The 13,261-nt window shown below is 46.0% G+C and overlaps 1 protein-coding gene across 2 annotated transcripts in view; it reads left to right on the top strand.

Moving 5' to 3' along the window:
• FGF12 (fibroblast growth factor 12) overlaps positions 1–13,261 on the top strand; it is a 184,062-nt gene that overhangs the window by 102,023 nt on the left and 68,778 nt on the right. The gene's annotated exons all lie outside the window — the stretch shown is intronic.

Here is a 13,261-nt window from a genome sequence, read left to right on the forward strand (position 1 = left end):
TCAAGTATTTGCTTCTTGAGCTGAGTTGCATGGGGAATTTCCTTAGCTCTGAAAGCCTTCCAGGTGGCAGCTGCATGGCTGTTGCACCTAATATCGAGCTTACAAGAGCTTAGAAATGGGTTTGGGGGCAGCCTTCTCTTCCTTTTCTTTAGTTTTTTGTACATGTGAACGTGGGCTTAGTCTCCGTTCCTTGCAGAAAACTTCCGCCCTCATGTACGTGTTGCTCACATTCGCACCACCACCCACAGGTTCAGTTCTTAGTGTTGTGCTCTCAGGTGTCCTTGGTCAGTGTGAGAACTTGGTACCTGGCAGAAGGCCCTTCCTGAATTCTCGGTAGAATTACTCTTTACTTCTTCCTTGCTTTCTTTCACTGCTATAAACCAGCACTAAGACAGGAAAAAAAAATAAAGTACAACACGGGTTACTTGGAGAAGCTGCTTTCCTCAGGTGTTTGTTAGTGGCATGGTTAAGAGTGTGATACACATATACTCATCGCTTAGGGATGTGCCATCAACCTGCATAGTCCTCCCATATTTCCCATATGCGTGCACCCTGCAGCGAGGTGTCAGCCAGCTGGTGGCTGCTCCCAGGTCTGTAGGCTGGTGTGTGACCTGCACTCGAGGGAGGAACAAAACCTGGGAAGACCTCTCAGGTAAAAGGCCGTTCATGGTTGTGAACGAAGGGGAAAGAAGTCTGGGTTGGTGGGTTGCACGGTCTGTGGGGCAGGGGTTGTATTCAGCTAGCAAAATGCTTCAAGACTCACAGTGTATGAAGTTAGGCTGCAAACCAGACTCATTAATGGGCTGTTCTAAAGCAATTGCCAAGAGAGGATGCAAAATATCTGAAATACAGTGTTACTTGACATATTCAAAGGGGAAAAAGAGTGGCTTTTTTTCTTGATTTGTTCATCTTATGGTGAGTGGTAGCTTGTGGGCCATCCTATTCCTTAATTGCCTTGTGAATCTGGACAAAGAAATGTCTCTTTCCCAAAAAAGTGTTGTCATTTTGTCAAGAGTGGGACCCAGGACTCTTACTGATGGAACCTTTTCTGATTCCTCTTTCCTCCCCTCTTTTATTGAGTGAGCCAAGGCCTTAAAGGATGGAAACCACAGAAACACAGAACCATTAAGGTTGGAAAAGATCACTAAGATCATCACGTCCAACAACCAGCCCATCAACCCAAGTTTGGACCTGTTTTCTAGTTAGCAAGATGCTTTATCACATAAAAGCTTGGTTGACTCTTATGGTGGGATGTGGGTGGTCAGTCTTGTTACTGGTCCCATCCCAGTGCTCCGAACTGCACAGGTGCAGTTCTGCTTCCTTTGGATTTGCTAAATGCCCATAGAGAATCGGTGAATTCTAAGAATTCTCTCCACTTACATGGACTTTCTTGCTAAGGGAGGTGTTCAATAAGTTACACATCAGAGTGATTTAAGGAAGACTTTTTATTGACTAAGAGGAAGGATCAATGCTAGTCAGTGCTGTAAAAATAAACCTGCTCAGTCTTCAGAGCTGACAGTCAATCACTGGTAACCAGCACTGTATTCCATTTATAAAATTAAGCAAGTAGAGAAATTAATTTGCTTTAAGAAATGTCAACAGCCCAGTTCCCTCTTGTTAGTCTTTAAATGGAGGTTTATCTTGGTGGTCCATCCCACTCCTGGGCTCCTGTGTGCTCCTCAGAGGACAGCATGCCGCTGGATTTGCTGCTGCTCGCATTGTTAGTGCAGGGGATGTGCTGTGCCCACATTACTTATTCATCGCAGAGTCACTCTCGTGCATAGAAAATGACATGCTAATGAATTGAAACTAGTTTAAAGGAACGTGCATACGTTGTGCAGTGACCCACAACCCCAGTGATTATGTGTGCTTATTGATATGCAGCTTAGCAGTTCCTGACTCGGTGAAAGGATCGTGAGAAACACCTGTGTTCATAAGGGGTAAATCCCGTTTGGAAGTGGTGTGCTGCTAGGGGAACTGTTGTTACCTTCCTAAACATGACCTTGTTTAACAGCTGTAGGAAGTAACTGTTTAAATACTTCACTCTGACAGACTGGTATGTATCTACAGTACCCAATGAGCTCTACCAAATGGAGAGAGTTCACCCTGTTGTACACACAGCACTGCCCAACACACAGCCCCAGTTCCTCCCGTCCACCCCAGCACACTCCCCGTGTTCTTCACCTCTGTAAAGTAATGGTGTGAGCTTACGTCAGTTAAGTGTTTATAATAAGCAACGCAGTGCTGCAACTGAAACATCCAGGAATGGTGCACGTGAGCAGAGCTGTGCTTGGCTCTGGTTGACACCGCGTGCTCCACTTCTCAGTTCCCCTGTTGTCTTAGGGAAGGGACAGCTCAGAGCTGGGAGAAGTTGGGGCTGGCTCGGTTCTGGGTGTGGGCAACTTTTAGAAGCAGGTCCATGCAGGGACGTCTTATATAATCAGAGCTCTGGGTGCCTGGGGAAAGCAGGCTGCAGGGACGTGTTGGTGGTCGGTGGCAGTAAGCACCATGCTGTAAAGCCAGCACTCCTTTCATCTGCCTCGTGATGGGCAAGGGCGGCTCGCCCAGCGTGGTCTCCGTCTCTTTTTCCTGTGTTCTTTTCTGTTATCTTTTCTACACGCTTGGCTCTAAGGTACGGCTTGTCAGTTTGAGGCAGGCCAACTGAGGACACCGATGTGATGGACAGAGCTGCAAATTTGGACACATGGGCTGAATCCCATTCTCATGAATTAATACAGGCTGTCGGCAGCAGTTGTGCAGGCGCCAAGCAAAATATGTGTGTGCTGAAGAACACCTGCATGGTTCTATGTATGAAGTACGGCAAGAAAAGATTATATTAGGTGCTTGGTTCTGACCGTAGGAACTTGCTAAAGGATTGCAAAGAAATTAGTGTGTGGCATGGCCTTTTGGTGCTGCTTCAGATGTTGCCTTAATCAGAGAAGGATAGACCAAAAGTTGAATGCAGGAGGCCAGGCATAGCAGCTCTTCCATGGCTTCTCTGCCAACAGATGGTAGAACCAAGTGGATTCATCCCCTTTGTGACTGAACTGAAGCCTCCAGGCATGCTTAGCTGTTTTGTAGTGCTGGTGCTAGGCTGGTGGGTGCAGGTTGTTGTGCACACTGTTGCTTCATCACTTATCTTTGCAGGCAGAGCTCAGCCTGGAGTTGGGTACTGCAGCACCAGCCATTGCAGAGCATCATCTCTTCGGGCTTTGTTTCTGTAAAAGAGTTTCCAGCTCAGAATGCAGAGCTCAGAGTCTCAAACAGTATTTTTCTTCCCCCAAGAAGAACAAAAAACAACTGGCTTTTTTTCCTTTTTTTTTTCTTCTCTGTCTGATAAATATTCCAGTTATAAGTTTCCCCAGGGAAAGGATGCTTTTCCTTAAGGAGATCTAAAGGCTTCTTCCAAAGTGAAGGAAATGGCTCATGTTTAGAAAAAAGCAACCCAGTCACTTAAATGCCTTTTCACTTTGCAGGAATTCTCATCTTGAATAATAGAAGAAGATTTAGAATTTTATATATATATATATATATATATATATATATATATATAAATGTAGATATCTTTTCAGTGTAAGAGCAACTTCAATTGAAGGACACAGAAAGAACCTTGTTCATTCAAAGATTCATTTAAACATTTGAGAAGTCTGTGTATTCTTTAAGCTATTAAATTCCCTGAGTTCATAGGATCACAGAATCATAGAATGCCTTGGATAGAAAGGGACCTGAAGGATCACCAAGTTCCCCCTGCTGCGGGCAGGGTTGTCAGGCTATAGATGAAGCACCAGCCCAGGCTGCCCAGCACCCCACTCAGCCTGGCCTTGAGCACCTCCATGGATAGGGCATCCACAACCTCTCTGGGCTCCCTGTGCCACCACCTCATCCCCCTCACAGTGAAAAATGTCACAACACCTATCTTAAATCTTCCCTCCTTTAGCTTGTAACCATTCCCCCTTGTCTTATCACTGTCACCCCCTGTAAAAAGTTGTTTTCGCTCCTGTTTATAAACTCCCTTCCAAGTTGAATCTTTTCTGATTTCATGTGGATTGAAAGTAATGATTGAAGCCCATGGAAAAAAGCACTGGCTGCTGGGTTCCTCCAGAGCATGGAAAACTCAGCTGCAGTCTGCTTTGCAGCACGGGCTGCAAGGGAGCACATCAGTCAGCATGCAGTCCATGCTGCTGCTGGGCTGGGTGTATTCTATGCCAAGAAAATCCATAGAAATCATCCAGGCAGCCAGAGGGGTGGCTGTCTTTTCTCCCCATGGCCTCAGTGGGAGCTGTGATTGTGGGAGCAGTGAACATTGCTCGCTAGCAGAGGTGGTTCTTCATTAGAGCAGTGAAAATGAGTGATTCTTCCTTGAACAGCCAAATGGAAGTCGGGAGAAAAGAGGTCCATCAGGGATTATTTTTGCTCCCTGTAGTACAAAAGATCCGTATGAATCAGTTCATCATTGACTTATCTGTTAATTGTTTTGTTGTTTCCTGTTTTTTTTTTTTTTTGAGGAAAATAGTTCCGTTTCACATGTATTTATTTTTTTAACATTACAATATAGTTCTAAAAAAATTGGTGTTATGAAATGAAAAAAAATATGGAAGCTTGTATTCCATAAATACCAAAATGAAGGCAAGATTTTCTTTTCTTCCTTCCTTCCATCTTTATTTTCTGCCATCCTTCCTTCCTTGCTTTGCTGAATTCAGCATGAAGTTAGAATAATTTCAGCAGAGCAGATACTGCATATTTTATCAGATAAGTGTTCTATTACAAAGAAAACTCAACAGCCTGGGTTGGGCCGAGAAGTACAGAGCTGCCGTGGGAGGTGGACAGGCAGGAAGAATTGCAAGACACAAATGAGGTGATGGTTCTCGCTTTGTTGAGGAGCAAATGCTAATTCACTTGGGTATATCTGCTTTCCTCCTTTCCCTTCCCAAATTGTGCACACCAGGAACTACATTTGTTCCATCCTTCTGGCATTTGGACCATTTCATGTGTTCTTCTGATGATGGTGTGCATGTTATTTCTGGGATTTTTTACTCCTGCACATTTGAAGCCAAGCAGTGATTTGTTGCTTTTAAAATGAAAGCAATGATTTTAACAAGCAAGACCCGTCAGAGGTTGACATCCTTCTCATATTTGCAAACAGCTCAGCTTGGCAGGAGAAAGTGGCCAATGGGGTGGAAGTGAAGAGTTTGGGTAAGCAGCCCCAAAGAGCCAGCCCTTAATCTCAGTGTCCTGCCAGCTGGGTGGCTGCTTGCACTCCTCCAGCTCTGGGGTAGCATGTTGCTGCACCTCAGCTCCTCACCTGGGCTGCACGTACTGACCCCGTCAGGAAACTGTACACTCCCTAATGTGGTGCATGATTTGTCTCTATTGCTCAGCTAACAGAACTCTTTGTGTTGACACAGTATCCTTCCTGAGCATAAAGGAAACTGCTACATCTATTATTGCAGAGCAGAGCCCTGAAATTAGGTGGCCTTTCTGAAGGCTGCTTGTGCTTTGCATCTGGGTTGCAGGTTGCAGATGCACTTTGTTCTCTCTCAGTGAACAACGCTGGCAGAGATTCCTGGAATATGTTGTTTTTAAAGGAGGATTTGTGCTTTGACAGGAGTTGAGGTCAATGTTCCTTTTTTTTTTAAGAAAGGAAAACTTAAAATCTTTAAGCGTTTCAGAGTGGAATGAAGGAATAACAGAGCCAGCTCTTGGGGTTAATAGTACAAGCTCACTTAATTGGTATTTATCTAGAACAACATCATTTGCTACCCCTCCCCTTCTGGCTGCACACATGGTTTCTTTGCTTAGCAGTTGCCACCCCTATGGCCAGAACTGCCAAATCAATGCGTTCCCTTCATTCCCCAAAGCAAAACTGTTTGCAAAAGGTCAAGTTGTATGGGATTGCTGCTAGTGAAGCCAGGCTGCAAAAAGCCAATCCGCATCTTCCAGAAAATTGAAAAATGGAGAAATGAGCAGGAAGGCACAGCAGTGCTGGCTCCCAAGGACTCCAGAGCCCACTGGAGATACGAGTGATGCACACATTGGACCATCCACCTTGTCCTGGGCCAGTCCTTTCCCTGGCACAGGTCCCGTAACCTGATCTGGGTCTAATTGCTGTCTGCGTGCACCTCGCATCTCAGTTATTGATCTTCAGCCATTCATGCATGCATCCCCCAAGGGCTGACATCACACTCTAGTAGGGATTGTCTGTGACAGTGGCTAAAAGGGCTGGCAGAGCTTGTGATACAGCCACCAGTGCTTTTCCAGTGTGACTGTATGCTCTTTAGGGCAGTGTCTGCATGCCAGAAAGGCTGAGAGAGCTGGGGCGATTTGTCCTGGAGAAGAGAAAGCTATGGGGAGACTTGAGAGTGGCCCCACAGTACCCAGAGGGGGCTGTAATGAGGAAGGGGACAGACTCTTAAGCAGGGTCTGTCGTGACACGATAAGGGGAAATAGTTTCAAACTAAAAGGGTGGAGATTTATACTGGATATAAGGAAGAAGTTTTTAACAATAAGGGTGGTGAGGCACTGGCACAGGTTGCCCAGAGAGGTGGCGTGTGCCCTGTCCTTGGAGACATCCAAGGTCAGGCTGGACAGGGCTTTGAGCACCTGATGGAGCTGTGGGTGTCCCTGCTCATTGCACTTCAGACCAAATGGCCTTTAAAGGTCCCTTACAACTCAGATCATTCTATGGTGAACCTCATTCCCAAGATGACAGCAGGGCAGGTGGAGTGAACCTGCCATTCCCATTGGAGACCTCAGGGTCATCCACCATGGGGAGCCTTAGATGGAGGGAGGTGGGTCAAGGCTTTCTCACCCTGTGAGTGTTTTCATTAGGTTGAAGGAATCTTTTGGCACCAGTGCAAAATTTAAGTTGTTCTGCATGCATATAAATTGTATTTTCACAAGGCAGAAGGAAAGAAAGAAGAATTGGAACCGCATGTCAGGCTTTGACTGTTTTTAGCATGATCTTGCTCTTTGAAGTGTAATCTTGTTTCAGACCAGAGCGTCACAAGCATCACATTTTCTGTATGCACATTTAGATGTTGTATAATATTTGTTGAAATTTAGTAATGTGCTAATTTGGGGTCCAGAAGTGCTCAGAAACTGGTATGGGAAGGCTTAAGCTGCGTTAGTGCAGTGTGCAAGACAAATCTCAGAACGCGGTACATCTGATTCTAGCTTTGATTTTTTTCCATCTCACGAGCTCACTACCTATTAAGTTAAAAAGTCTAACACCTCTCATCCCTTTGGAGAAATGCTGAGGTGGTACATGGTGGATGCTGTAGTGGCATGCCTGAGCAGCAGGGTTGGCTCTGTTCTGCTCTGTCCCCATCTTAATCCCAGAGCTCTGCAGCCTGGGGGACATCCATTTACCAAGTACTCATGCACGAGTTTTGCTCCCAGTGTCTCAGCTTTGCTGCAGCAGCCCTGGAAGAAGCTGCACATTTGGTGTCTTCGTGGAGTCACGTTTACACCCAAATGAAATGCACTCAGTGATTGTGGGCTCACACATAATATTTATGCTATCTTCTGTTTCACTCTGGGTGAATGTTGCTGTAATTTTGGTTAATTACACAATATGTCAGGAATAATTGCAGGGTGTTTCTCAAAGTAAATAATATATCTTGTGTGCTCTGCTGCCCATACTTATGAGCGTGCCTTAACCTTCACTAGCCAAAGCACTGACTGCGCTGAGAAGTGACAGCTTAGGAGCTTTAGCTACAACTTTTTTTCCATTAAAATTCTCATTTTTTTTTCTGCTATCCTTCACTTGAAAATGCTCAGCTCATATGAAATGGGGAACAGCCCTACATCTCTCCTTGATGCTTTCAGTTCCTGTCAAGCTTTGGTTTTCTCATCGGAGCTGGAGTCACTACAGGTGTAGAAGATTGCACTTTAAGGGGAGATGCTGTGAGAGCCTGACTGCTGCTGAAACACACCGATCAGCAGAACAACAGCCATGTCCTCGGGGAGCGGAAAACAATCCCAGCAGTGTAGCTGTAAGAAGAATTGTTTTTTACCTCTCAAGTCAAATAGAAGGAGTTTGTGGGCAGGAGAGGATTCCAATCCAGTGCAATATTTCATACTACTTAAAATGAAACTTCAGCTTTCATCTCCAACTCTTTTAAAATCCTTTTTTTCTTGTTCCATTACATTTCCAAAGAAAACATCTCAAAGGAAATAAATGAAAAAGTCCACCCATTTCTGATCTCTTTTTTTCCCCAATAATAAGATGGAATTTGTGGATAGCTTCAGCTGCTCTCCCTCTGAATTTCTTGGCAAGTAAAATACTCAGATTACCTGGAGGTAATCAGCAGCTCCATGCCAATAGCTGGTGGCAGTTGGGCCACCAGCCTTTTTCCTCTTTTCATCCCTCTTCTTTCAGCTGTGGTCTCCTTGGAGACCACTTCTGGCTTTGCAGCACTGGGAATGGTTGTACCATCCCTCCCTAAATTGTGTCTGGGGGCTGCCTGCAGTGGGTGGCTCATGTGTCCTGCATGCTGGTTTGGCATTTGCCATCTAGGAAAGGTGGTGCAGGATTTTGGACTTCTTTGAGTCCTGGACCTGAGGTGGCTGTTGCATGGGGTCGAGACCTTTGGGACTGGGTAGGCTGTAGTGTGACAGCTTCCAGGGACCCCCAGGAAGAGGGTAGTCTGGGAGAGGCATGCAGCAGTGGCCTCGTGGCTGCACCCCTCTTTTCCAGTGCTTTATGTGGGTGGCTGTTTTCTTTGCCCCTTACCTCATGCTTGTATTAATATCACTGCAAAGCTGATTCCCCAGATATGGGAGCTCTTGCGTGAACGGCAGTGAATGCGAACACATCCTTTCCACCTACTCTACAAAGGAACAGTAGGCTTCCCTGGAGGGTCCCAGCTTTGTACAGTGAAGCAGGTGTTGTTCAGAGGTTTCTGCGTGTCTGCTGCTTGGTACAGGGGTGTGGGCAGAAGGCAGCAGTGCTGGAGGGCTGATTGCTGTTACTACTTGCAGACATGAGCACAAGAGAGGAAATCACTTCTCTGGATGCTCTTTTTGCCTACAAGGTGCCATTCTGCTCTGGTGATTCACTGGCAGTGACAGGAGGTGATTGCTTTGATGGGTGCTGTCAGATGCTCAAGCCCATCATCCCTCTGAGTTAGGGAAATGTCATTTTTGGAAGCTTGTCCTTCAAATGCAGAGGCCATCCCTGTCAGCATAGCCTGTAATTTCATGTAATGCACCCTGAAAACACCAGTTATCTCTCGGTAGTTATTAGCCCTGGGTGGAGATTTGCACTTGAAATGAGTAAATACACAAGCATGTCATGCAGCCCTATTGTCCAGGAGTCATTTTCTTCTCAAAATAAATTCCCTGTAATTGGAGGGTGCCTCGAACCTTGTAATCATGGTGGACTGGAGCTAGGCACAGTCTTTGTTCTGAATCCCCGGGAGAGCAGCCTGGTTCAACTGCCTGGTGATACTTGGGGACGTTTTGCCCATCAGGAAAGATTCCTTAGCATTGTTCGGTCATTTTGTTGTTTGTTATACTCTCCGCTCATTCCCCAGTCCCCCAGGCCAGCTGCTTGCAGTGCAACACGTCCTTCTGTTCACAACCATCTTGCTGCCATTTTTTTTGCTATGGGAAAGCACTTAGTGGGGCTGGGAAATGTCCTCCTTGCTTCCTCATTTGGATGGCTTCGGTGAATCATCGTCATGAGCTGAGATGCAGAACTTACACCAACAGTGATGTGTTTAATTGGAGACAATCACTTACTTCATTTTAACTCCAAACACCCAAGAGAACTTAGCAGCCTCTGGGTGGGAGCAAAATAAAGCACAGTTTTCTCCTGCAGCTTTTCATCTTTTCCTCCCCAAGCTCCGTGCTGACGCCTGTCACCATAGTAATCTGCATGGAGCTTGCTGGTACATTTGTGTGCTGTGTTAGTGTGAGCCTTCATTAACTCTGCTTCCAAAGGGAGATTTTGGTGCTCATCTCTGTCAGCATGTGTTTGCAATAGTTTTCATATTGGATGTTCTGGGACCTGTCCTTTCCAGAGGAGAGGAACTGAAGTTTCCATCGTGGCACTGTACCTGTGGGATTGATCTCAGTAAATTAGGAGCGGTTTATCCCCTGACTTGAGTGCTGGGATTGCTGTGCATTTGAGTGCAGTTGGGTGAGTCATAAATCAGCTTCCCAATGTGACAGCTACAGCCCGACTGGGGGAAAAATGAGAAGAACGGGATGTGTAAGTTCCAGGCTCAAATGCTTAATTGCAAAAAACAAATGCTCAAAAAACATTTAGGTGAAATGTGACCCCAGGCTGTGTTACAGGTGCCCTGCTTGCAGTCACAACCTCAACAGAAGTGTTGCACATGCAGAGAGCAGGCAGCAGCCACCCAGCTGGGTTCAGCCCAGCACCGGAGATGCTTTCTCCTTCACCAGCCTGATGTGCTTTGCATCACAGTGGGTACTGGCTGGGCTGGTTCAGAGTCCCAGACAAACTTACTGCGCTGAGAGCAGGTGGAGGCACTGAGTCAGTGTGTGTCCTGCTATAGCAAACAAACGGGCACGTCTCCTGCCAGAATTGTTCAGCAGTACCTTCCTGCTATCTGGGTGCAGGTTGCTGAATGTAAAATGGCTGCTAGCTGTCCAAGCAAGAGGAGTCTTCTGCTGCTTGGCAGCTTATTGTGTGGAGAACAGTAGCCCCAGAGCTTCGTTTGAACCCATTACCAGCACAGAGGACCTCTGACACCCAATGCAGAGTGAATACAGGAACAGTTCTGCACCAGCACCCTCCAGTTGAGGCTTGCCTGTCAGCCAGAGCATTGCTGTGGATTACAGGAGCCCCTGGAGCCAGTGGCTGCACTCCTTGAAAGGCTGCTTAGCCCTTCATCTTTTCAAGAAGTTGCTGAGAACCAGCCCTGCTGAGATCCTCCTGTCAGCTCAGTGAGCTGGGGTTAAGGTTACTCCTGTGAATAGTGTATGTTTGAGTTCCTTCAGGTCTCCCAGTCCAGAGCCTCAGATAGACACATACAAACTGCCCTCCAAAAGGTGGCTCAGCTGGAAATCAGTCATGCCCTATTCTGTGGTTCTCTACGGCTCAGGGACCAGATTGGTTTGAGCCACCCTGCAGGGCATGATGGGTGTGGTAAGGTTTAAGGTTTCTGGGGTTCATGTTGTAGTACACGCCCAGGTCATGCTTGTACTGCACTTTGCTGATAACAGTAAGCAACAGCATGCTCTCAGCAGAGCTGAATGCAGCTTTGGGTGCATAACCCCACAGCTTCTCTCCACGTTAAGAGGAATTGTCTTTCTTGTGCGCTTTCCATTGTACAGTTATGGAGTGAGTTCCATGTTCAACTTAGCAGTGGAATTGCCCAGCCACAGCCTGAACCAAATGGTTGAGCATCAGGTGAGAAAGTGTGGAGCAAGCAATGCACCTGAGTGACCAGAAGGGGTGGAGCCAGAATCCACCCCTCCCCACCTCTCATTTAAGGGTTAGCAGCTGAGGGAGTAGTATCTCACTGGGTAGACGTGATGTTTCCCTTAAGCTGTCACTGGAAGAGGTGAGAGAATTTTCTTTCTTGTTTTTACCTGCTATTGCTTTGTAGCCTACTGCAAGACAATGTCATTGCTTTCTTTGCTGTGTGAACTTATGGAGCAGAAGTTAAATAAGAAATAATTAAAGAGCCAGTGATATTTCTAATAAAAAGCTTTATCTCCCACTGGCCCTACTAGAGCTACTCTTCCCCATGGAACATAGTGAATGCCTTCAGTAGTGCCTATGTTTGTGGGAGTGTAACTGGTGGAGGGCTGATTTGTGTGTAAATACCCTGTACCTATCATGTCCTTTGGGAAGTCCCAGCGGATGGAACAGGCTGCTCAGAGAGGTGGTAGTCACTGACCCTGGAGATGTTTGAGAGCTGCAGATCTGTGGCACTGAGGGAGATCAGTAGTCAGATTGTTACTGGTTAGCCTCAGCTGTGCTGAAGGGGTCAGAAAGCTAAAAGGAAGGCTTGTGGAGCTGCTGAGCTCCTCGCGTGGAAAGGAGAGCAAACAGGATGCCTGCTGGGGAGGTGTGATTAGTTGGTTATTGGGTGACTGTGTTAAGGAAAGGTCAGCAGCTGAAGGCTGTGTCTTTGCTCTAGGAAAAAAAAAAAGCAGACTGAAAGATGATGTGGGGATAGGTGAAGCCATGGGGGTGATCTTCCCCTGTTCCTTCAGGGAGCAGAGCATTTAAAGGATTAGAGTTTGCTGCCTTGGGGTGAGCAGCAGCTCTGATGAATTTCCTCTGGCTTCTCCACCTTGAATGTGTTAGCAGCCAGAGCAGTACCCCTGATGTGAGCATCCTAAAGCACAATGGATTATAAAATAAGGACAAAAATATCCCTTGATATATCACATGGGAATCTTAATAGCTTGGGGACTGTGTTGGGAGTCGATGCTGCATAGAAGTCTCAAGTGTTCAGTCTGTACTTTGAGATCAAGGCAGTCATAACTTCTTCCTTAAATCCATTCTGAAACACTTGTCTTTAGGGAGCCGCTAAGTTACAGATGAAGTCTTGTCTGTGTTAGTTTAGTTCTGTTTCTGAGTGGAAAACTGAACAGTGCAGCTTTTCTGCAGCAAAGCAGAACAGTGTGGAGGAGCCTGAATTGAAGAAGAGTGGGTTTAACCTGAGAGCATTGTGCAATATTGCTCCTTTAAAGGCATGAAGATTTGAGTTCCCCTTAACTATACAGTTATGAGGTTAAAGAGTAGACTTGAGTGATTCCTGGTGAATTCTGTGAGTTATAGAAAGAAAATGGTAATGGAGGGGATTGTACTTGGCTGTGCTGTGGTGGTTTTTTTCTTAACTCTTTATGGCTTGTTCTGTCTCCTATTGATTATAGTTTGGGGCGGTATTACTGGGGGAACTTAGACAAAAGCCTAGTGTTATGGGCTTTCTTTTCTTCCCAGTGTTTATTGAAGTACTGGGAATATTGTCTGCAAGGAAGAATTGCTCCCTTCCATAGCTAACTGCTAAACTGTGGAGAACTTTAATTCCATTTTGTTGTCTTTCTGCCTTCTGTTATGGCCTGTCAGGATGTTCCTCCATCCATAAGTGACTAAGAGAGTTGCTGGTTGTGTTAGTTTCTAAAACCTAGCAAACAAAAAAGCACTGAGATTTTTCAGCATGATTGCTGCCACGCAAGGGGTGGCAGTGATGGAAGACTGATAAAATAGCTGTTCTCTGCTATTGGAAAGAGGTGATGATGCTAAGATACATGGTATGACTAAAGTGAAGTCCAG

Source organism: Cyrtonyx montezumae, unplaced genomic scaffold (genome assembly GCF_038088225.1).
Source record: "Cyrtonyx montezumae isolate F1298 unplaced genomic scaffold, pur_monq_1.0 scaffold_5, whole genome shotgun sequence".
In the NCBI taxonomy this organism is placed as follows: domain Eukaryota; kingdom Metazoa; phylum Chordata; class Aves; order Galliformes; family Odontophoridae; genus Cyrtonyx; species Cyrtonyx montezumae.